This window comes from Arachis duranensis, chromosome 1 (assembly GCF_000817695.3).
Source record: "Arachis duranensis cultivar V14167 chromosome 1, aradu.V14167.gnm2.J7QH, whole genome shotgun sequence".
Lineage (NCBI taxonomy): Eukaryota > Viridiplantae > Streptophyta > Magnoliopsida > Fabales > Fabaceae > Arachis > Arachis duranensis.
The window spans coordinates 47,077,418-47,086,804 of NC_029772.3; positions in this window are offsets into that span (position 1 = coordinate 47,077,418).

Sequence of the window (9,387 nt, forward strand, 5' to 3'; positions counted from 1 at the left end):
ACTGTGACGAGCTTCAAACTCCTGAGGGCTTGGCGTTAGTGACAGACGCAAAAGAATGACTGGATTCTATTCCGGCCTGATCTAGAACCGACAGATGGATAGCCGTGCCGTGACAGGGTGCGTTGAACATTTCCACTGAGAGGATAGGAGGTAGCCACTGACAACGGTGAAACCCTTGCTTGAGCTTGCCATGGAAAGGAGTAAGAAGGATTGGATGAAGACAGTAGGAAAGCAGAGAGACGGAAGGGACAAGCATCTTCATGCGCTTATCTGAAATTCCCACCAATGAATTGCATAAGTATCTCTATCTTTATCTTTATGTTTTATTCGTATATCACCCATATCCATTTGAGTTTGCCTGACTAAGATTTACAAGGTGACCATAGCTTGCTTCATACCAACAATCTCTGTGGGATCGACCCTTACTCGCGTAAGGTTTATTACTTGGACGACCCAGTACACTTGCTGGTTAGTTGTGCGAAGTTGTAGTGATCACAATTTCGTCCACCAGAATGTTACCACACCCAAGGTCCAAGGAGACAAGATTAACCTTCTCCTTCAAGAGAGTTGGGTCCTATAACATCAAAGAGCCCAAAATCTCAATATTTTTGCTCATGAAACTTGAAATCAAGGCTAGAAATTCGAAGAGCAAAACGTGACTTACCTCAAGATTAATTGTATGGGTTTTGTAGAGCTCTCCGTGGTGAACGCGTGGCCGCAAACGGTGCGGCAATCGGAATTCTAGATCAAAAGTTATGGTGATTTGAAGATCAAGTGAGAGATAGAAGTTTGAGAGAGTATTCTTCTCCTCCCTCACTCCATTTCAGCGTGTGTGTGTGTAACAAATGAGGAGAGAGAGTGCTGAAAACTAGTTTTGGTTTAGTTTATTTGGGCCAAGGGCCCACTTTGGGTCCGGTTGGCCCAGTTTGGCCCGTTCGGTCCAATCTAGGTCCGAATTCTATAAAATTGGTACCAAAATTCTCGTCTCAACCTCCTCTATCACATTTAGCCATAAAAATCACATTTTGGGCTTTCTAGAATAAATTCTTATTTATGGGTTAATTAGCCGTTAATTAACCGGGTCTTACATTCATAAGCATATGGTGGTGGTGGTTGATAATCTAAAGAGCGCTCACCATAGCCATTGCCTTGATATGCATCACAGAATGGTTGTTGATAGTCCATTGGAGGTTGTTGTTGCCATGAGGGTTGATTAAATCCTTGTGGCTCCTCCCATCTTTGATTGTTCCAACTGTGATGCCTGTTCTCATTGCAATTTCCTCTTTCTGCAACATAATTGTAACTAGACTCATAGCCAAAGGGGTGAGAGTTCATGGTAGTAGAAGAAAATAAAAACAAAAACTAACAAAGAGAAAATATTTTTAAAAAGATATGATTTTTGAAAAAGGATAAGATAAAATTTTGAAAAAATATAATTTTTGAAAAAAAGATTTGAATTTTGAAAAATAAGATAAGATAAGATAAAAATTTTAAAATAAAAATCTGAAATTTTTTTTGAAAAATATTTACAATAACCAATAATAAGGCACACGTTTGCAATTCCCCGGCAACGGCGCCATTTTGACGTTAGGATTTTTTGCTAGTAAAGAATTTTGTAAAAATATAGTCGCGTTGTGTGTATAGATTCTAACCAACAGAAAATTCCTTCGTACAAACGTTTTGGTTGTCACAAGTAACAAACCCATTTTAAATTGATAACCGAGTATTTAAACCTCGGGTCGTCTTCTCAAAGAATTGCAGGGAGGTATGTTCTTATTATTGGTTATGCAAAGGTATATACTGGGATTTTAAAAAGGGTTGAACAAGTAATTTAATTGACAAGAAAAATAAATAAATGACTATAAAATAAACTCTTGGCAAGATATGAGAAATTGGAAGTCCTATCCTGGTTATCCTTATCAGGTGTGATGAGAATTGGGTTTTAATCCCACTTAGTTAACCTTTACTAAAGCAAAGGAAAGTCAAGTGGACTAATTAGTTTGATCCTCAAGTCCTAGTCAATCCCTGTGGGAAGACTAGCTTTAGAGCGGTCTAGATCAATTAGAATTTGCCAATTTCAACCACTGCTGAGTTTGACAACTCAAGAGTTACCAATTAATCAACCAAAGCCAAAAGGGAATAAAATCTACTTGAATGAAAATAATTTGGATAGAGCCCAAGCATCAATAATATAAATTAGAGAAAACAATCATAAGTCTGAAATACCTCAAATTATATTAATTAAGAAAATCCTAACATGAAAAGTTCATAAGCCAAATAGGCAATGTAAGTAATACAAGCATTAAAGCATCTGGAAGTAAAAGAGAAATATAAAGTAAAAGGAATATTGAACCTGATGAAGAGTCGAAATCCTAAATCCTAAGAGAGAGGAGAGAACATCTCTCTCTAAAAATTACATCTAAAACCTAAAATTGAATTATGATCTGATATGAATTCCTATTTGAGTCTCTGCATGTTTCCTGACTTTAATCTGTGTTTCTGGGCCGAAAACTGGGTTGAAATGCGGCCCTGAATCTCTGCCAGTGACTTTTGTAATTCTGCAGATCGCGCACGTCACGCGGCCACGTCGTCCACGCGATCGCGTCACTCAGCATTTTTCGTACCATGCGTGCGCGTCATCCACGCATTCGTGTCATTCGTGTAGCTTTCAGTCCGCGCGGTCGCGTTAGGCACGCAAGCGCATCACGGTAATTCCTTCTATTTCGCGTGGTCGCGTGAGCCATGCGACCACGTGACTTCTCGCTGGTCATCTCCTCAATTCCTTGTGTTCCTTCCATTTTTGCATGCTTCCTCTTCATTCCTTACGCCATTCCTGCCCTATGAAGCCTGAAACACTTAACATACAGATCACGGCATCGAATGGTACGAACGAAGATAAAAATATACAACTAAAAGGTCCTTAGGAAGCAAGTTATTAATCATAGGTATTTTTAAGAAGGAATTGTAAATACATGCAAATCATATGAATAAGTGGGTGAAAAGCTTGATAAAACCACTCAATAAAACACAATATAAACCATAAAATAGTGGTTTATCAAAGCCATTTTAGATCAAATGTGTAATATGACTATGGCTGCAACTGCCTATAAGATGAGAAAAGCTTCTGATAAAGAAGCGATAATTATGATAACCCAAGGATTTACAGGACAATTAAAAGTTTGGTGGGATAATTTTCTCAGCATCCAAGAAAAAGAATTAATTATTAATAGTATTAAATAAGAAGATCAGTCACCAGACGCTACATCCACATTAATATATACCATTATTAAAAATTTTGTAGGAGATCCCAGTATTTTTAAAGAAAGGATACAAACTCAATTAATGAATTTAAGATGTCCAACCATGTCTGATTATAGATGGTATAAAGATATTTTTATATCAAAAGTTATGATAAGAGATGATGCACATGCACCTTTCTGGAAAGAAAGATTCGTAGCAGCCTTACCAAAATTATTCTCTGAAAAAGTATTACAAAAACTACAAACACAGTTTGGGACCCAGATTTCCTATAATTCATTAACCTTTGGACAATTGCATAATATAATAGTACAAACAGGTATAGAAGTATGCACAGATACCAAGATACAACAGAAAATAAAACAAGAAAGTATCATGGGAAAAAGAGAGCTTGGCACTTTCTGTTATCAATATGGAATAACTCCTGAAAAAGCACCTAGTGGATAGCATAAAGTTAAAAAGAAAAAATTTTATAAAAAACCTAAATATAATATAGACAAACCCCTTTGTTATGAACAGAAACATTATAGAAAAGCCTATAAGAATCCTAAAAGAAAACCCAAATCTTATAATAAAAAACAACAAGTAACATGTTGGAAATGTAAAAAACAAGGACATTATGCTAATAAGTGTACAACAGAACAAAAGATAAATAAAATAGAAAATAAAGAAATTAAACACGCTCTAACAGCTATACTAATCAACTCCGAATCAGAAGAAGAACCAATCTATGAGGACTCTTCTGAAATTGAAGATTATTTTATACAACAATTAGACCTTATGTCAGAAGAAGAAAGCTCAAAAGAAAATAGTGAAAAAGATGAAAAGAATAATTGTTTAGGAATAGGATTATGTAACTGTAGAAACTGTGAAAAAACTGTAAATGTTTTGACTAAAGAACAAACTTTTACACTAGTCAAAATAATTGACAAGTTAGAAGATACACCTTTAAGGGACGAGTTCATAAGACAATTAGCTGAATTAGTTAAAAAAAAGAAGAAAGTAAGCAAGAAATAAGACCAATAGAAATAAAAGAAATTTATAATCGTTTTAAAAACCCACAAGAAGAAGTTTCCCTTAAGTCCCTCAAAGAAGAGATAAAAAAGTTAAAAAGAGAAGTTTCAGAATTAAAGCAACAAAATATCAATATAGACTATAGATTACTAAAAATAGAAGGAGAAAATATAATAAAAATCCAAGAACAAACTTTAAAAAATAATGTTAAAAAACAGAGGAGATTAGTAACATAACAATTCCCGAGAATTATATTAACCTGGGTACAGAAAATTATATAAATATACTAACCTTATTAGTAAGTCAAAAGTGGTTCACTACAATAACCTTAATAGAGGGAGAAGAAAAAATAGATTTTATAGCTATGGTAGATTCAGGAGCTGATGTCAATTGTATACAAGAAGAATTAATACCTACAAGATATTATGAAAAAACTACAGAAAGAGTCCTAATGGCAAAAAATGATAAAATGACTATAGACTATAAGTTATCTAAAGCAAAAATTTGTAAAAATAGAGTATGCTTTGCCACTACATTCTTTTTGGCAAGAAATATATCTCATCAAGTTATTAGGAAAACCTTTTACTTTATTATTATATCCCTTTAATGTAGACATCGATGGAATAACTTGTACACGAATCCCCAATCATCCTGTTCATTTTGAGGTTCGTATGTGACTCTTATTCCAGGTAGGAATTCCGCTACATAATTTAAACATCCTAAAAATCTTTGTAGTTATTTTTTGTCAGTTATTTCATTTGAAAATTTATCTGCAAATTCAATAGCTCTTTTAATAGGTACTATAGTTCTTTGATAAATTTCATATCCTAAAAACCTTACTTTAGTTGTAAAAATTTTCATTTTCTTTTCTGATAAAACTAGTCCTTGTTCTTTTATAATATCCATAAATTTTTCTAGATGATATATATGCTGCTTTATTCCTTTTGAGTATACTAATACATCATCAAGATATACTATAGTAAATTCTATATGCGGGTAAAATATATTATTCATTATTTTTTAGAATTCACTTGGAGCATTTTTTAATCCTTGAGGCATTACATTCCATTCATAATGTCCAAAGGGTACTATAAAAGCTGTTTTATATCTATCTTCCTCTTTTACTGCAATTTGATAATATCCTGATTTTAAATCAAATTTTGAAAAGATATTTGCTTTATTTAATCTTTTAATTAGATCACTTTTACTTGGTAAAAGATACCTAATCCATTTTAATACCTTGTTTAGGGGTTTATAATTAATAACTAATCTTGGAGCACCTCTTTCTATTTCAGATGCTTTCATCACATAGAAGCCTGTACAACTCCAGGGTGATTTTGAAGGCCTTATTTGTCCCTTATCCAGATATTCTTGTATTTCTTTTTTACAATATTCTAGATACTCTTTGTTTATATGTATCGGTTTTGCTTTTGTTGGTATATTTTTTTCATTAAACCCATCTTCATATGGTAAAGATATTTCATGTAATCTTCTATGCTGAAAAGCTGTGGGGTTTAAACTACATAATTCTTTCTTAATTTTTTCTTCAATTGCTTTTATTTTATCTTGTATTTCCAGAGTTTGTAATTGTTCTTCTATTCTTTTATGTGTAACTTCTTGGTTTAAGTAGTTAATTTGTCTTGTCTTCTTTTTTATAATATTAACTTGGCGCGGTAAGTGTTGTAAAATTTTCTCTTGGCTCAAACAATTAATTTGTCTTACTTCTGTTTCCATAACACTAACTTGTGTAGATAGGTGTTGTAACATATTGAGCTCATGCTGTTTTGGTCTGGTGAGAAATTCAAAATAAACAGGATGATTATGGATTCTTGTACAAGTTATTCCGTCAATGTCGACATTAAAGCGATATAATAATAAAGAAAAAGGATTTTCTAATATAACTTGATGAGATATATTTCTTGCTAAAAAGAATGTAGTGGCAAAGCATACCCTATTTTTACAAATTTTTGCTTTAGATAACTTATAGTCTATAGTCATTTTGTCATTTTCTGCCATTAGGACTCTTTCTGTAATTTTCTCATAATATTTTGTGGGTATTAACCCTTCTTGTATGCAATTGACATCAGCTCCTGAATCTACCATAGCTATTAAATCAAATTTTTCTTCTACTATTAAGGTTATTGTAGTGAACCATTTTTGGCTTACTAATAAAGTTAGTATATTTATATAATTTTCTGTACCCACGTTAATATAATTCTCAGGGATTGTTATGTTACTAGTCCCTTTTATTTGAATAACATTATTTTCCAAAGATTGTTCTTAGATTTTTATTATGTTTTCTCCTTCTATTTTAGTAATCTATAGTCCATATTAATATTTTGTTGTTTTAATTCTGACACTTCTCTTTTTAACTTTTTTATCTCTTCTTTGAGAGAATTAAGGGAAACTTCTTCTTGTGGGTTTTTAAAACGATTATAAATTTCTTTTATTTCTATGGGTCTTATTTCTTGCTTACTTTCTTCTTCTTTTTTAACTAATTCAGCTAATTGTCTTATGAACTCATCCCTTAATGGCGTATCTTCTAACTTGTCAATTATTTTGACTAGTGTAGAAGTTTGTTCTTTAGTCAAAACATTTACAGTTTTTTCACAGTTTCTACAGTTACATAATCCTATTCCTAAACAATTATTAATATCATGTTCCTCTTTTCCGCTATTTCCTTCTGAGCTCTCTTCTTCTGACATAAGGTCTAATTGTTGTATAAAATAGTCTTTAGTTTCAGAACAACCCTCATAGCTTGATTCTTCTTCTGATTCTGAATTGATTAGTATGGCTGTCAAAGCATGTTTAATCTCTTTATTTTCTATTTTATTTATTTTTTAAGTTTTTTATAATTTTTTTTTAACTTTATGCTGTCCACTAGGTGCTTTTTCAGGAGTTATTCCATATTGATAACAGAAAGTGGCAAGCTCTTTTTTTCCCGTGATACTTTCTTGTTTTATTTTCTGTTGTATCTTGATATCTGTGCATATTTCTATACGTGTTTGTACTATTATATTATGCAATTGTCCAAAGGATAATGAATTATAGGAAATCTGGGTCCCAAACTGTGTTTGTAGTTTTTGTAATACTTTTTTAGAGAATAATTTTGGTAAGGCTGCTACGAATCTTTCTTTCCAGAAAGGTGCATGTGCATCATCTCTTATCATAACTTTTGACATAAAAATATATATATATATCTGTGTGTGTGTGTGTGTGGATGTAGCGTCTGATGACTGATCTTCTTGTTTAATACTATTAAGAATTAATTTTTTTTCTTGGATGCTGAGAAAATTATCCCACCAACCTTTTAATTGTCCTATAAATCCTTGGGTTATCATAACTGCTGCTTCTTTATCAGAAGCTTTTCTCATCTTATAGGCAATTGCAGCCATAGTCATATTACACATTTGGTCTAAAATGGCATGCTCACTTAATCCATCTATATTCCATTCTACTAAGTCTGATCCTGAATTTTGCACTAATTGTGTTCGCTCTTCTAGGCCTACATCTACTGGTGATGGTCTAGAATAATAATTTCTTGTTTTAGGATAATCTCTTTTATAGGATATTTTATTTAGTTCTAATTTTTCTTCCTTTTGCAATGTATTAATTGTTATTTTTCCTAGACTAATACTCCTAAGTTTTTCTTTTAGTTCTTCAACTTCTATTTCTACTTTAGATTTTTAAGCTAATATTATCTAAACTTTGTAATTTATATATAGGTTTTTCTATGGGTTTTTCTACTTTAATGACTTTTTCCATATTTTCCATTCTTCCTAATTGATTTTTCATTATATCTAACATGGTATTAGTAAAGTTTAATTGTTGATGTAATTTCTTAATATCTCTTTTTTCTATATTTCCTTCTGCATTGCTATCTTTATAGGGTGTTGCTTCAATTTCTAGGTCTTTTCCAATTGGTATTTTAATAGTTTCTTTAGGAGGATATTCAGATTCTATTACTGATCCTGAGCTTGTTTTCCAAACAACAGTTGGTTTTGTTAAAGGACATAGTTTCTTACCAGGTTTAGAGTAATAATTAACATACCAATCAAAGATATATAAACTAATTCTATTTTCTTTCATGAAATCATAGAATAGTTTTCTTAGTCTAATAACTTCATTTTCTGAGTGGTTGGTAAAATACCAATCTCTTAGTGGTTTATTATAATCAGCATTAAAATCTTGTCTTATCCATTCTTTATCAATCTCAAATGGTTCTTCCTTTATAATTACTGATAAAACTTGTGATTCCATTGGATCAAATTCTGAAGGTGATTTGTATATAGCAGTGGCTATATGTGGCCTTCTGTTGTCAATTCCTACAATATTATCCATATTTCCTATTGATGAGCGGATAATTTATACGCTTTTTGGCATTGTTTTCATATAGTTTTTAGTAAGTTTGAGCTACTTTTAAGGATGTTTTCATTAGTTTTTATGTTAAATTCACATTTCTGGACTTTACTATGAGTTTGTGTGTTTTTCTGTGATTTCAGGTAAATTCTGACTGAAATTGAGGGATTTGAGCAAAACTCTGAAGAAGGCTGACAAAAGGACTGCTGATGCTGTTGGATTCTGACCTCCCTGCACTCGAAATGGATTTTCTGGAGCTACAGAACTCCAATTGGCGCGCTCTCAACGGCGTTGGAAAGTAGACATCCAGAGCTTTCCAGCAATATATAATAGTCCATACTTTATTCGAAGAATGACGACGTAACTTGGCGTTGAACGCCAAGTACATGCTGCTGTCTGGAGTTAAACGCCAGAAAAACGTCATGATCCGGAGTTGAACGCCCAAAACACATCATAACATGGAGTTCAACTCCAAGAAAAGCCTCAGCTCGTGGATAGATCAAGCTCAGCCCAAGCATACACCAAGTGGGCCCCGGAAGTGGATTTATGCATCAATTACTTACTCATGTAAACCCTAGAAGCTAGTCTAGTATATATAGGACATTTATCTATTGTATTAGAAATCCTGGATTGTATTTTGAATCCTGTGATCACGTTAGAGAGGGCTGGCCATTCGGCCATGCCTGAACCCTTTGCTTATGTATTTTCAACGGTGGAGTTTCTGCACACCATAGATTAAGGGTGTGGAGCTCTGCT